Source organism: Lepus europaeus, chromosome 20, assembly GCF_033115175.1.
Source record: "Lepus europaeus isolate LE1 chromosome 20, mLepTim1.pri, whole genome shotgun sequence".
NCBI lineage: Eukaryota > Metazoa > Chordata > Mammalia > Lagomorpha > Leporidae > Lepus > Lepus europaeus.
In genome coordinates, this window is record NC_084846.1 from 13,508,786 (window position 1) to 13,524,961 (window position 16,176).

General features: G+C 40.7%; 1 pseudogene; it reads left to right on the top strand.

Moving 5' to 3' along the window:
• Positions 1-292: 292 nt before the first annotated feature.
• LOC133750123 (olfactory receptor 4D5-like) lies at positions 293-1,236 on the top strand (annotated as a pseudogene).
• Positions 1,237-16,176: the final 14,940 nt, after the last annotated feature.

Here is a 16,176-nt window from a genome sequence, read left to right on the forward strand (position 1 = left end):
CAGATTAGAAATTTTCCTTTAAACCTTACATCTCAGTTTTTTGAGGGTTGATCACTTTTTATTTTCAAAAATCAAAAATAGCACCAGCACAGTCCTGAGCTTTATGCCCTTGAGTTTCATTACATCAACATATGATGTTCATATGGTGTCCTGTAGAACCGCTTATAACCTCCTGCTTGTGGTAAATGAAATAGTGGAGAATGGGGGAGATTGTGTCAGGGCACTTTGCAGATCCTCTGATGAATGTGTGTTTTTTCCTTACCAGATGCATTTCACTGGTCACAGCCAGCAGATGAATCCAACAAATCATTCGCAGGTCACAGCATTTGTCCTCCCGGGGCTCTCTCAGGTATGGGAGCTGTGGTGCTTCTTCTTCATTGTCTTCTGTGCTGTATATCTGTGGCTCTAACTGGAAATCTCCTTATTGTGGCCATTGTGACCTCTGACCCATGTCTGCACACAACCATGTATTTTCTCTTAGGTAGTCTTTCTTTCCTGTACTTTTGCTACTTATCCATCACAACACCCAGGATACTGGTTGACTTGCTCTCGGGCAGCCCCATAATTTCCTTTGGTGCTTTCCTGACTTATCTCTTTTTCTTTCACTTCACTGGCAGCATCAAGATCTTCCTGCTGACAGTCATGGCATATGACCGCTATGTTGCCATTCCCCAACCACTGCGCTACACATTCATTATGAATCAGACCATCTGTGGGCTCCTCATGGTAGCTTCCTGGGTGAGAGGCTTCATCCACTCCATTGTACAGGTTGTATTGACTATCCAGCTGCCATTCTGTGGGCCTGACAAGCTGGACAACTTTTATTGTGATGTGCCTCAGTTGATCAAATTGGCCTGCACAGATACTTCCATCTTAGAGCTTCTAATGGTGTCTAACAATGGCTTGCTCACCCTGATGTGTTTTCTGGTGTTGCTGGGATCCTACACAGCACTGCTGGTCATGCTCTGAAGCCACTCACGGGAGGGTTGTAGCAAGGCGCTGTCAACCTGTGCCTTTCACATTGCCATGGTCACCTTAATCTTTGTGCCTTGCATATACATCTATACAAGGCCTTTTCGGACATTCTCCATGGACAAAGTGGTCTCTGTGCTGTATACAATGGTTATTCCCATGCTGAATCCTGCCATCTACACCCTGAGAAACAAGGAAGTGATCATGGCCATGAAGAAGCTGTGAAGGAGGCAAAAGGACTTTCTCAGTCCCCCAGAGCATTGACCCCAAGCTGGAATGTGGGACGAGTGTCCGGAACTGCTCCCAAGTGCCTGCTGGAGAAAAAGTTTTGAGTGCTGTATAAAAGTAGTCTTTGGCTCACAGAACACTTTCCCAGGTGAGTATTCTGTTGGCCAAGCTGAGAAAGTTCCAACTGCAGAATGCATAAAGGTGGTAAACTTAGAGTTTCTTTTCTGATATCATTTCTTGGGCATAAAATACTTTTGAAGAGCTCAACACATTTTTTAAATTTCCCAGAAATAGAAGGGATCCAAATGTTAATATAAGTGTAGGTCACTGATTGAATGTTTGTCATGAAGAAAAAGAAAATTACATTGTGCTAATGACTTCTTTCTGTCAGTTTCTTAATGATTACCATTGTTGCTATCATTATTGTCAGTACCACCTTCATTGTCATGATTATATAAATAGCATTTGGTAAGAGCTTACTATGTTTTAGGCATTGTACCAATTATTTTATATTTAGTATTTATTTTAATTGTATAATTTTAATAAGGCATGTATCATCCTCATTTTAGAATGAGACATTTGTAAGTTTCATACATTAAATGATCTACTTAAGGCCCTATAATGCAACTCAGGTGTATACAAGTTTGGAACTCAAATTACAGATGATATAAAAAACTTGCTCATGCTGCTAGGGTTTAACATGTCTTTGTCAGTTTATGTCAGTTTAGAGTGACATCAGGGATAGGGTTGGCATGTTCAGTTGGGCCAGACCAAGTGTTGTTGAGAGAGTCAGGAAGTCTACTTATCGGAATAAGAGGGATGGAGTAGAAGAAGATTCACAGAGAACTGAACACATACAGAATGAGGAATTGGGAAAGGTGGGATAGAGTGAAGGGGGAGTGTTCTTGAGGGAACTGATGCTCAGAAGATTTGTATGTGGGATTTTTTTAAAAAAACTACATACTTGCTTAGGAACTCTATCTTTTATACTCAGCTATCTTATATTCTGTTTGGAGCTACACTAGACTGCTTTGAAGGTTGCAATGGCAAGGGCTGGGCCAGACCAAAGGTAGGAGCTTGCAACTCTATTTTTGTCTCCTCATGGGTGGCAGGGACTCAGGCACTTAGGCCATTCTCTGCTGCATTCCCAGGTACATCAACAGAGAGATGAACCAGCCCTCCTATATGGAATGCCAACAGAGCAGTATGTTTTGGTTTATACACTAAAAACATAGGTTATGTATGAATCAATAAATATGAAGTTTAACACCTGATGTGTGTGTGTGTGTGTATTGGACTCATAGCAACTGAAAACATAGCTGTGTATGAACTAAAAAATACATGCGAAGTTTAATATCTCCTGGCTCCTGGCTTTGGATCAGCACAGCTCTGGCTGTTGTGGCCATCTAGGGAGTAAACCAGCTGATGGAAGACCTCTCTCTGTGTCTCTATCTCTCTGTAACTCTGTCTTTCAAATAAATAAAATAAATCTTTAAAAAAAGAGAGAAATGATTACATAAATGTAACAATCCAGGAGTTCCCACAATGGTAAGTTCTGACTTCTAATATTTTAAGTGTGCTAGCTTGTTAATAAAATATAATTGTTCCTTGCACATTTTTCTTTGAAAATATCCCCTTAATCAAGATTAATTTTACAATAAATCTGATTTTTTGAGTAATCTTGGTTTAAGAACTTTTTTTTTTTAATTTGCCACAGCCACCGAAGCTGGGCTGATCCCAAGCCAGGAGCCAAGAGCTTCCTCCAGCTCTTCCCATGCAGGTGCAGGGGCCCAAAGACTTGGGTCATCTTCCACTGATTTCCCAGGCCATAGCAGGGAGCTGGATTGGAAGTAGAGCAGCTGGGACTTAAACTGGCGCCCATATGGCATGATGACACTGCAGGCGGTGGCTTTCCCTGCTACAGCACAGTGCAAGCCTCCAGTTTATGACCTCTTACAAAAATTTCCCCAGGTATTGTAAATATAGAGTTCAATACAAACACATAATTTAAAAATAAGATTTAGGCTTCTCTCAAAGAGTCCAGATAGTATGAATTGTTTAAATTTTTCATACCAGTCTACTGGTCAAGTAGGCTAACATTACATGAAAATATTATTCAAGAGTATGAAAAATATAAAATTGTGTTCAGCTAATTTGAAACATAATTTTGAAAAACCCTTTATAATGGCAGTGACTATGTTAAGATGTATGTCTGCTTAAATATAACTTACATAGTGTTATTTGACTTTAAGACCCCAGAATAACACTAAATTAAATTAATTTATGGATTATTTTTATGCAAGATACAATACTGAAATTTTGGTGAGCAGTTTTTGCTGATTTTCACATTATTTTTTTAAATTGTATTGCTGGACATGTTCATTTTGGCACTTTAAGAAGGTACAAAAAATGGTACATGGTTATTTTGGTAATGGTATTATGATAACAGTATGTGGTTCTTTTAACGTGTGCCAATTCCTTACCTCTCAGTTTTGTTTGTGAGAGGGAAGTTAGATATTTGGTTAGAGATGAGTGTTAAAGCTGTCCTGGGAGCAGTGATTTCAGAAAGACGAAAGGTGAGTGCAAAGTATTGGGATGTGTTTTTCACTGGGAAAAGGGAATAGTTTTGTCTGAAAGCCAAGAGTATGATTATCCAGAAACTTAAAGGGGACGATGAGAAAGAAAGCTTGCAAGGGCAGAGAGAGTATCAAAGTTGTGCACAGAATAAGTTTTATTTGTCTTAGTTTATAATGTTTATAAGAAACAAATCTCAAGGGGAGCAAGGAAAGCAATTACAATTTTGGCCACATCAGCCTGCTCTTCTGAGTTTAGTTATAAGGGGAAAACAAAGAATTGCTAGCATATTTCACTATCCAAACTGGAATGTGGTTCTCTTGCTGTTAAAATGACCACAGGTATTTGGCCTTGTCATCCACATGTGATTCTCATGTCCTCTCGTGCTTCCTTAAATTTTCCAATAGGAGGCAGATGCCAAACATGAATTCTTTTTAAAGAATTGGAAACGACCAGATTCAGAGTGTCATGAAAAAGTCTGAGTCAGGGACTCTCAGTATTGATGCCTCGAGAAATGGAAGGGTGGACACAGGATTAGAACTGTCAGGCTTTGTGAGAGGAGTAACGCAGGATTGCCAAGACTTGTTTATGTCCAGGATCAGACACGTTTGAGACAGCAAACTGCAGAGCCAACATGAAGCAAAACAAGCGTTCGTCACAAAGAGTGAATTACATTTTTTTTGTTAGAAATATGGCATCACTGACCCCTCAGGATTTTTGGATCCATACTTTCACAAAGTAGCTGTATCCTTTATGGCAGTTTTGGTTTTTTTAAATCAGGATATAAGTGGATGTGCTATTTGTGTAACTGAGATCCTACCTGGGATATCATATTTGGAAACTACCCTTACTAAATCAGACATCAGAAGCCATGAAGAGACAGTGTTGTATATCTTGTATGGAATGGATGTATTCAAATACTTCCTAGGAAACTGGACACTGTGCTCCACAGCTTACAGAGTCTCTGCCTCACAAGTGGTAAGGAGTATCACCTCCTCAAGGCCAAGCACTTTGACAGATATTGAGGAACTTGGTAATGGAGGAATTAACTCACATCTGTAGGTGTACAGAAAAATCTAGAGGAAAGAAACTTTTGGGCTCGGTTTCCTAGACTCAGATTAGAAGAGAAAATTTGGCGGCATTCCAAAAATATTCTACAGATAGATCAGTAGAAATACTATGGAGGGGGAGATGAAAATTGTTATAATCCTTTTGGGGACACATTTGGCAATACCTAAGAAAATTCCTATGCTCTGATCTTTAGACTCAGTAATTCCACTTATATGAGTTTACCATGAAGACAGCCTCCAACATGGGAAAATATGTATGTACAAACTCATTCACTGAAGTATTTCTAATTGCAAGATTTAGAACAATATAAACAAGGCAGTCCCTTCAAGACAAATATCATCTTTTCCCTGATTTGTGGTAAGTAACACACAGAAGACAGAAAATGTAATAATGCAAAATTCTCACAAAAGAAAACCAAAGAGGATAACATATAAACCAATGGGATTGGTTACCTATAGGCAGTGGATGTGGAAGAGTGGAATGATGAGAGAATGAGACAAGAGTAGAAGGAATGAGAGAGAAGAAGGGCCTCTCTGAGTAGATTTCCTCATAGGGTTTTGCATGGTTCTGATTTTTAGAATCATGTTGATATGTCACAAGGTTAAAGAACACACCCCAACTCACTTATAAAATGAACTATGCAAAGTGGAAGTGCAAGATGGAATACAAACAGAACACCCTGATTTGTCACAAATGAATTAGACAGCGAAGAACTCACCTGAGTAACTTTGGGAGATGGCATTTGTTCCTGCACATTCTAAATCAAGACAAAAACACATTTATTGTACTACACATTTATTGTACTCTAGGACTAAATGTACTTTTCATAGAATTATGGGTTAGAAATTTGGAAACTACTCTGAGGTTATGCTAGGATTAAGCAAAAAGTAAAAAACACAATGGAAAATGATAGATTTCCTACTTTTAGAGAGAGGAATTAAAGAAAAGGGTGGGTCAAAATAAACCCCATGGAATGGTTAGATTTAGAAATATGAATCTGGGCTGGCACCATGGCTCAAAAGGCTAATCCTCTGCCTTGTGGCACCGGCACACTGGGTTCTAGTCCCAGTCGGGGCGCCAGATTCTGTCCTGGTTGACCCTCTTCCAGGCCAGCTCTCTGCTGTGGCCAGGGAGTGCAGTGGAGGATGGCCCAAGTGCTTGGGCCCTGCACCCCATGGGAAACCAGGAGAAGCACCTGGCTCCTGCCTTCGGATCAGCGTGGAGCGTCAGCCACAGCACACCAGCCGCAGTGGCCACTGGAGGGTGAACCAATGGCAAAGGAAGACCTTTCTCTCTGTCTCTCTCTCTCACTGTCCACTCTGCCTGTCAAAAAAAAAAAAAGAAAGAAAAAGAAAAAGAAAGAAAGAAAGAAAGAAAGATGAAACTGTTTTTTTTTTAAAGATTTATTCTATCTATAAGCAGAATTACACAGAGAAGAGAGTTGAGTCGGGAGAGAGAGAGAGAGATGAGAGAGAGAGACCTTCGATCCTCTGGTTCACTCTTCAAAGGATTACAATGGCTGGGGCTGGGCTGGGCCAAAGTCAGGAGCCAGGAACTTCTAGGTCACCCCCATGCCTGCAGGGGCCCAAGATTTTGGGCCATTCTTCACTGCAGGGAGTTGGATCAGAAGTGGAGCAGCAGGGACTCAAATTGGCACTCATCCAAGGATGCCAGTGCTGCAGACTGCATCTTAACCTGCTGCGCTACCGTGCTGGCCCTGAATTGTGGTTTTTAGAAACTTTGGAAAAGTGGTCCTTTTGTGTGTATATATATATATATATATATATATATATATATATATTTAATCATGCAGATCTGTGCTTGTGTATGATAGATACAGGAAGGGATACAGATGTATGCATACATTTGCATTCCTCTGCATTTCCTGGCTAGGGCCACAAGTGGCAGCTTAACCTGTTGCACTTCAATGCTAGTCCCCTACTATGTATTTTAAACTATATGTTAAAACCTCATTGGCATTCATAATGTGTCAGTTTTTTATGGTTTTCTGATACTTATTTTTTTGTGTTAATAGTAAATTTTTCTTAAAATTACTGTACATGGAAGATCAGACTAGCTAATGTTCCATTGTAATTCCTACATTTTCCACCAGATGTCACTAATGCTGTAATGTTCAAATTGAGCTGAATGGCTTCAGATTATAAGACTAATATTCAACTTTTATGGTTAGAAGTTCACATGGGGATTTCAGGGTTCAAACATATTAATGCATCAGATTAAAATCACTTAGCATCTTTGGCTTACTATGTCTTTTATATGAATTATTTCATTGAATTTCGTGCTGTTGTGAGAAGTTGAATTGTGGGCTCCATGGGCATATCAGTTGTGCTGCTGTTTAAAGTTGAGATGGACTCTTGCTTCTGTCTTCAGTCAAGGAAGCCAATCCATGACTCCCCCCTCACTAACTTCCATTACATAGAGAATTAGAGGAATTTCTTTTTGGCTTAACTTGCGAATAATAATGTATTGTTCAAGCTTATTAATGTATGAAATATATTTCAAGTTATTGTGCTCAGTGACTATAATCAAAATTTATGTTGTAATAAATATAGAATAAAAACAGCCCCCTCTATTTCAAATGTTATTTATATTTTCTAAAATCAGACCTTTAGAGATCTTTCCATCCTAAATGGGTTATGTCTTTGAAAAAAAGCCAACAGTATTCAGTTTGGCTACTTCATCTATTAGAGTTACAATTCTGTTCTAGTCTGGCAAAAAGCTTGTAGCCCAGCAACCAGACCATTTAAAAATGGGTTGGGAGAAAAAAGTCAGAGCTGACACTCTAATAACTTTAGTTGTATTGTGTTAACTCATTCCCTATTATTCTCTGGTACCATCTGATATATTTTTATAGGAGAGAAATGCAATATAATTATTTATTTGTAGAGTCTACTTCAACTATGTTTATTTGCATTATTTTCTAGGCAAACATGTTTTCTCTTTTAAAAGGAAGATTTTATTTATTTATTTGAGAGTTAGAGATATAGACAGAGAGAGGGAGAGACAAAGAGAAAGCTCTTCCATCCATTAGTTCACTCCCCAAATGGCCGCAAGGGCTGGAGCTGGGCTGATCTGAAGCCAGGAGCTGGGAGCTTCTTAGGGTTCTCCCATGTGGGTGCAGGGGCCCAAGCACTTGGGCCATTTTCCACTGTTTTCCTAGGCCAAAAGCAGAGAGCTGGATCAGAAGAGGAACAGCCAGGATATGAATTGGCACCCATATGGGATACTGGCACAGCAAGTGGAGGCATAGCCTACTATGCCATAGCACTGGCCCTGGCAAGTTTTCACAAGCAGACTTAGAGCAGACCAAAATCTTTAAAATTTAAGAGCCTTTTATTTTATCAATTAGAAAGGTAGAGAGACAGGAAGACAGGGACAAATGGGTAACATGATCTCTCATCTATTGATTCATTCCCCAAATGTCTTCAGCAACCAGGGCTAGGTCAAGCTGAAGTCAGGAGCTAGGAATTCAGTGTAGGTATCCAAGATGGATGGTAGAAACCCAAGTATTTGAACCACTATTTGCCTCCCATGGTGCACATTAGCAGTAGATTGGAATCAAGAATGGAGCTGGGTCTCAAATCCCAGGACTGCCGTGTGGGATACTGGCATCCTAACCACTGAGCCAAACAACTTCCCACAAAATCTTTTTGGTCTTGGAATTTTATCTGTGCACCAAAAGGCCTCTAAATATAAAATGAACCACATCTACTCCATTTTGATGCAAAGGAAATATCTTGAACATCTTTGAAAACTGTCTAGACATGGCCTATATTAGTGGGTGCCTTGGGTCATGGGTATGAATTTACTTTCAGAAAGGGCAGACTCACCTTCCAAGTATAGAAATTAGTTGTTTTGAAGATATGTTGATTCTGTGATGGCCAAAATATTTCTACAAAACAGCTTTTGGATTGTGTATTTGCAATGATTAATAGCCAGCATAGCTGTGTAAAACAGGCTGTGAGCATAGAGCTTCCAGATCTGGAAAAGGAGCTTCATGGGTATGAAACATCTCCTGTGCCAGGTGCCAGTGAGGTGCTCACACCTGTTCAGTGAGCTTTTGAGTGAATACAGGTTGTATTGGTGGGGAAGTGGGAGACTTGGGCCACATGCTGTTTTGGAAAGATTTCTTTGCTGCTTGAGATAGAGTGAGAACAAATGTGGAGAAAGAAGTCTCCAGTACCATTTTCTGATATCAGGATTGGAATGCAAACTTGAATAGTGGAGCATCACGTTTCCCTCCCCACATTTGCCTGTTTGTTCTCTCAGCACAGAAAAGTGTGTATTCCACTGTCCTTATTTAAGGGGAATTGAGGTAGCCTCCAGACAGGCAATTTAAGACATTTTTTCTAATCATTGATACTTAGATAAACATTTAAGTGTCCATCTGTGTTCAGAAAGATGTATACCTAAAGTATTTTGGCCCATTGCTGTAAGCAAAAGATTTCAAAAGTACACTATGAATATCTTAATACATCAGGACTCGATGGTGATAGGCTGATATAGAAAAATCATGGAGGAGGATTGGGAAGAAATACCAACACCCACAGGACTCCACAAGTAATCAGAGGTGAGCCAGGGTGGGCTGTTCATCCCTGTGGGAAGTCTGCATGCTCCTAGGACTATTGCCTTCTCCATGTCTAAGCCCTGCATCTTTCTGCTGTTAAGTCCCTCTTAAACTGCTGGTGAGCATTCTAAACTGAGAATCCATTCCTATTCTAGTACTTATCTCTAATTATGTTCAGTTATGTTGTCTAAAATAGCTACCAGACTCCCTGAAGCAATTGCAAAGACTGGATAGATAACATAAAAATGTTCCACTTTTTCCTCCACACATGAAAAATCAACAGATGTAGAATTTTCAATTCCTTTGTTCCTGTTTCATACAAGTGGTTCAGTCTCAGACAGAGAGTCTTCCTTGGATACCTGAATCCTTCTAACTGCCTTTGTATCCTGGGTTGTCTTTCACAGGGATGGACATGGCTTCTGTGGTTCATTTGAAATTAACTCAATTCAAATCCCTACTTTTGTTCAGCTCTCCAAGAGATTAGTAGTCAGAAAGGAAACTACAGTTCTGCTGCAAAAGTTGTCACAAACAAAATCATGGAAATGACTCTTGTCAACCAAAGGGAATAGTATACAACTTACAGGTACCTGTACTGTAGCCAGCAAAGACCAGAGCACATCTGGATCCCAGCTGCATGGAAGACCAGTCCATCACACCAGTGCAAGAGTACACAGCCATAAGGAAGGAAGGAGGAGAGTGGGAGAGAGCAGGGAGAGAGAGTGAGAAGTATCATTATGTTCTTAAAACTGTATATGGGGCTGGCACCATGGCTTAACAGGCTAATCCTCCACCTTGCGGCGCCAGCACACCAGGTTCTAGTCCCGGTTGGGGCACCGGATTCTATCCCGGTTGCCCCTCTTCCAGGCCAGCTCTCTGCTGTGGCCCAGGAAGGCAGTGGAGGATGGCCCAAGTCCTTGGGCCCTGCACCCGCATGGGAGACCAGGAGAAGCACCTGGCTCCTGGCTTCGGATCACCGAGATGTGCCGGCTGCAGCGGCCATTGGAGGGTGAACCAATGGCAAAAATGAAGACCTTTCTCTCTGTCTCTCTCTCTCTCTCACTATCCACTCTGCCTGTCAAAAACAAAAAAAACAAAAAAACAAAAAACTGTATATGGGTTCTAGTTCCAGTTGGGGTGCCGGATTCTATCCCAGTTGCCCCTCTTCCAGGCCAGCTCTCTGCTATGGCCTGGGAAGGCAGTGGAGGATGGCCCAAGTCCTTGGGCCCTGCACCCGCATGGGAGACCAGGAGAAGCACCTGGCTCCAAACTTCAGATCAGCGAGATGCGCCGGCCACAGCAGCCATTGGAGGGTGAACCAGTGGCAAAAGGGAAGACCATTCTCTCTCTCTCTCTCTCTTTCTCTCTCTCTCTCTCTTTCTCTCTCAGTATCCACTCTGCTTGTCAAAAAAAAAAGTAAAAGAAAAACTGTATATGAAATCTGTTTCATTTATATACATTAAAAAAAGAAAAATGGAGTGCACAGCTGGTGAGTCTCTATTTCCTGACTCCAAATTGCCTGTTAGCAATTGTGCTCCCACAAACCCATGTGTGTGAGTTTCCATATGTGTCTTGTTTTTGGTGGCATTGTTGGTGCTTCTGGGAAACTCCTCATGTACGTCACTGTTTTTGTCAATGAACACTGGAGACATTATTCTTTCTTGTGTTTTCATGTCCTCATGTTTAGTGTTGAATACTTTCAGCACCTCAGTGCAAGTTGGGGTACGTCTAGAGAAAACTTCTGAAGTTTCTCCAGGTATGTTCTCGTCAGGACTGAAGTAAAATTCACTCTTCTCTCTGAAAATAGGAGGAATGGAATACTGACTGCCATCCCTCTCCCTCAGCACTGTTGTAACTTAATAGATGATTTTCTGTTTATCTGGTTCTAGTAATTTCATTGCCCTGCCACAGCCTTGTCATTCTTGCCTAGGGAGATCAAATAGGTCTCAACTGGCAAGTAACTGATGCTAATCAATAATAAAAAAAACCTACAAGGATACAGGAATGATCAATGAATCAATGTTAACTCTTGTCAAGAAATAACAGAATAATTCCATTGCTCTGTAAAACATTAATGAGATTCTAGATGCCATGGGTTAGTCAAAAATTAGCTCAAAAGGTTGGTCCATTAAAAAGAGAGATCTTGAGAACCAGGCAAAAAGACCCCAGATAGCCCGCACATTGGAGCATAACTGTCTTTTATTATTCTCTTTTACTTTTTCTTAGAAGCTGATCATGAATCTAGGAAGAATGGCTGCCAGCGGGGGAGGGTTGGGAGTGAGGGTAGAGCCAAGAGCAGCAGGTGCAGCAAGCTTTGCATTTTTTTGTTCTCATTTTAACTTTTATAGGATAAAGTGAATATATAGACACATACAAAACATCAAACAACAAAAAGTAAATTCTCCACCTGGCTTTTTTCCCCACACTTCCCACTTCTAATCTAGCCCACTATTTTAAAGCCTCTTCTGTTATGTTGGTGGTTATTGTATTTTTTTAATCATATGCTAATACTCCCACTTCTTGGCTTTCAATGCAGTTAGGGCCTTAGTGAGTTTTGTGATCTGCACAAAACACTACACACTGTGTAATTTGTAAAAACTGGAAATTGATTTGGCTCATGGTCCTGTGTGAGACCAGATCTGATGAAGGCCTTCTTGCTGTGTCATAACATGACAACAAATGGAAGGGCAAAAGAGTACAAAGGAACATATGAGAGACAGCAAAAGGCCTGCTCCACTCTTTAAAAAAGATTTATTAATTTATGTTAAAGGCAGAGGGACAGAGAAAGATCTTTCATCTCCTGGTTCACTGCCAAAATGGCCACAACAGCAAGGTGTGGGCCACACTAAATCCTGGAGCTGAGAACTCCCTTCTGATTCTCCATGTGGTTGGCAGGGGACCAAGTACTTCAGCCATGATTTGATGACTTCTTAGGTGCGTTAGCAAGGAGTTGGAGTGGAAGTGAAGCAGCTGTGACTCAAGCCACCACTCCAAATATGGAATGTCAGCATCACAAGCAGTAGGTGAAGTGCTGTGTCACAGTACTGGCCCTCCTAACTCACTTTCCTTTCAAACCAATTCCTTGGATAATGAACCCACTCCTGAGTAAAGGACATTAATCCAGTCATGAAGGCAGAAGCTTCATGATGACAATACTCCCAATGGACCTTACCTCCCAACACTGCTGCACTGGGGGTTGAGTTTCTAGCACAAGACTTTGGGAAACAAATTCAGAAAACTATAGCAGTTGGAATCTACTGAAAGAAGAGATAGTTTGGCCACATTTCCACCATTTCCATGTCTATCTACACCTATGACTTCCGAGTCATATTGTTTGGGTCTTCTGGTGGTTATCTTTGCAATTTTAAAAAATATGTTAAAATTGTATATTTTGTTGTCTGTTTTAGTAAATACATTTGTGTGACATTACCTGCCATATCTCTCTACTACTCTAACATTTATGTTGTATTATTTTTAGATACATACTTCTATTGCTTTTACTCTCAATCAGAGTTATTATTGTCTGTCACGTTTTATTTGTATGCTGTCTGGGCAAACACAAATAGCATTTACATTATTCCAATTATTAAATTTCCCCATACTCATGGACTGCTTAGCATGGGTTTACCAGTTGAGGGAAATATGTTTGTGAAGTGTTAGATCAAATGGGATTCCTTAAGCTTAGCCTTCAAGCCCTCAAGAAATTACTCATTTGGCTATTGGTGTGTTTAATTTCTAGGAACATAAGCATAAAACATTAAATGTTTCTGATTGTCCTTAATTGTTAGTCACTCATTCTTTCCCTTCTTGATTCTGGAAGTGTTAACTTTTTTTAAATATCAATTTTTCTTCTTTTCTTTTAGGTATCTATTTTCTTCAGGAGTTAACTGTTACATCTGTTTTCCTTGAACTTTCTCGCTTTGCCTCTTGTGTTATCCTGTTTTGCAGCTGAGTTGTTTTTTTTCCCTTCATCTCTATGAATCATGGCAAAGAGTTTGTAATATTAGTACCACAGTTTTCTTCTGTGGTGTTAGAACTCTCCCTTTAATGAAAAGATGACAGTACCTATGTACCTATTTAAGGTGCATTTAGATTTTTTAAAAAAATTATGTATTTATTTGAAAGGCAGATTTACAAACACACACACATATACACACAGAGAGTTGGGGGAGAGAAAAAAAAAGGCGGGGGGAGAGAAAGAGAATCCTTAGTTCATTCCTCAAATGGCTGCAACACCAGGGGCTTGGCCAGGCTGAAGCCAGGAGCTTGGAACTCCATATGGGTCTCCCACATGTGTGCAAGAACCCAAGGACTTGGGCCATCACCTGCTGCTTTCCCAGGAGCATTAGGAGAGAGGTGGATTGGAAGTGGAGCAGCTGGGGCTCAAACTGGCTCTCATATTGGATGATGGTGTTGCAGATGGCAGCTTAACTCACTGCACCACAACACCATCCCCAACATAGATATTTTGTACATCACATATCTTATAGTTGTTATCTGGCACTCAGGGTTCCACTCATATCACTGAATGCAGTCTTTGTCCTGAGCTGTGTTCCTGAAAGGCTCAATATGACTTCCAGTCATGTTCAGTGGAGGGCAGAAAAGGGCACATAGACAAGTGCTTTCTGTCAGGATGTGGGATTGCATCACTTGGTGGAGCAAATATGAGAGATTCAGAGTAGCAAATTGAGAAGGGAAAACTCACAGTAGCAGTGACTCAGGATGAAGATCAGGTTGAGCACAGAGTGGAAAGTGTTTTTGTTGTTGTTTGTTTCACAGGTAGAGTGACAGACAGAAAGGGGGAGAGACAGAAGGAGAGAGAACTCTTCCTTCTGCTGGCTCACTGCCCAGTGGCTGCAGTGATTGAAACTGGGCCAGGCTGAAGCCAGAAGTCAGGAACTCCATCCAAGTCACCCATGTGGGTGGCAGGGGCCCAAGTTCTTGCACCACCTTTGTTGCTTTCCCAGACACATCAGCAGGGAGCTGGATCAGAGGAAGAGCAACTAGAAGTGAAACTGGCACTCCCAAATGGGATGAAGGTGTTGCATGCAGGGGCTTAGCATATTGGACCCCACTGCCATCCTAAGAAAGGGCTGTTAAAACTGGCCACCATGCACAGCCTGGCCATTGTCATGAAGGTGGGTCTAAATGCTTCAATTAACAAGTGTCCTCTACCAGCTCTGATAGTTGATGCCAACTTGCTGTCTGAGAGTTGGCAACAAGCTGCCCACAGAGGTTAAAATGTTCAGAACCAGCTGTGAAAGAAGAAGAGAGTGACTGAGTTTGAATGAGCACCATATCTAGATACAGAGAGTGAGGAAGCCTCAAATACATGCCAGGTACATGAGTCTGCAACCTCCTTGGACAGGATATGATGTCACATAGATGAGTGTTTTCCCCTCCTCCACAGGGGGAAAGCATTGCTTGATTATGGAAACACTGTGTAACTCAGGAATCCAACAATCCTGACTACAAAAGGTTAAGTATGTGGTTCTCAATTATTTAACTCCACTAAGCATCAATCTCTACCTCTAAGATTCTTAGCTCACAATGTGAAGTGGAGGAAGTGAGATCATGTCCGTAGGCACCTTGTCATTGTTCCATGTATTTGATTTTATCACCTGTTCCTTCTCCCTTCTCTGGGCATGTAAGAACACCCATGATATCATTTGCTAGTTTGCAAGGTGAAGGCTTCCTGCCTCCAGGAAGCATACCTGATGTTTACAGGATTACTGTGTTAGGTACAATCCTCAGTTCTCTGTAGTATGATCTCATATAATTGTCCTGACACCCTCTGAGGAGCTCTGCCCATCATTTCCGCAAATACAGGCACTGGGACTTTAACAGATAACTGTTTTGCTCAGTGTCCCATAGGTAGTAAATAATGAAAACAGATTCAAAACCACATAGTTTGATCCCAAAGCTCCTATGATAATCTCTACAAAATCTTCTTTCCTATATTGCCATTTCAACCCTTATTTAAAGTTTTAAGGAAAAAATAGAATGAAGAAAATAGCTTTGTGTTGTGGCATGATGTGATTAAATACTGGTATTACTGGCATAGCATCACATTGATATGCTATTTGACATTTAGTGTAGAAACTTCAGTGTTCAATGCAATAACTGAAAAAAGACTGCTATGGTGTGAATTGTGTCTCTCCAAATTCCCATGTTGAATCTCTCACCTCTTTCTCCCTGCCTTGTAAAGAAACAGCAAGGAGATGCCAGCCAGGAAAGATGGCAAAATCAGTGGGATATCTGATCCTGGCCTTTCAGCCTCCCCAACTTTAAGATAAATAAGTGTCATTTTTTACACATTACCCAGCCTCAGATGCTTCTAAAGAAACAAACAAATCAAGACAAAAATAATAAAAATACCTACTTTTGGGGCTGGCATTGTGGTGCAGGGATTAAATTGCTGCTTGTGATGCCAACACATATCAGAGTGTGGGTTGGGGTCCCTGCTGCTCTGCTTCTGATTCAGTTTTCTATTAATGTACCTTAAAAGACAGAGAATTATGGTCAGAGTACTTGGACTATGACTATTCATGTTGGGGACCAGGATAGAGCTCCTGGCACAGCCTTATGGGTGGTAGCCATTTGGGGAGAGAACCAGAGGATGAAAGAGCTCTCTCTGTCTATCCCTTTGCTTTTCAAGTATATAAATAAATTTTTAAAGAAAAACCTATTTGTTTTAGTATTGTGTATAATGTTACTATATACAATATTATATAATTTTATAGTAA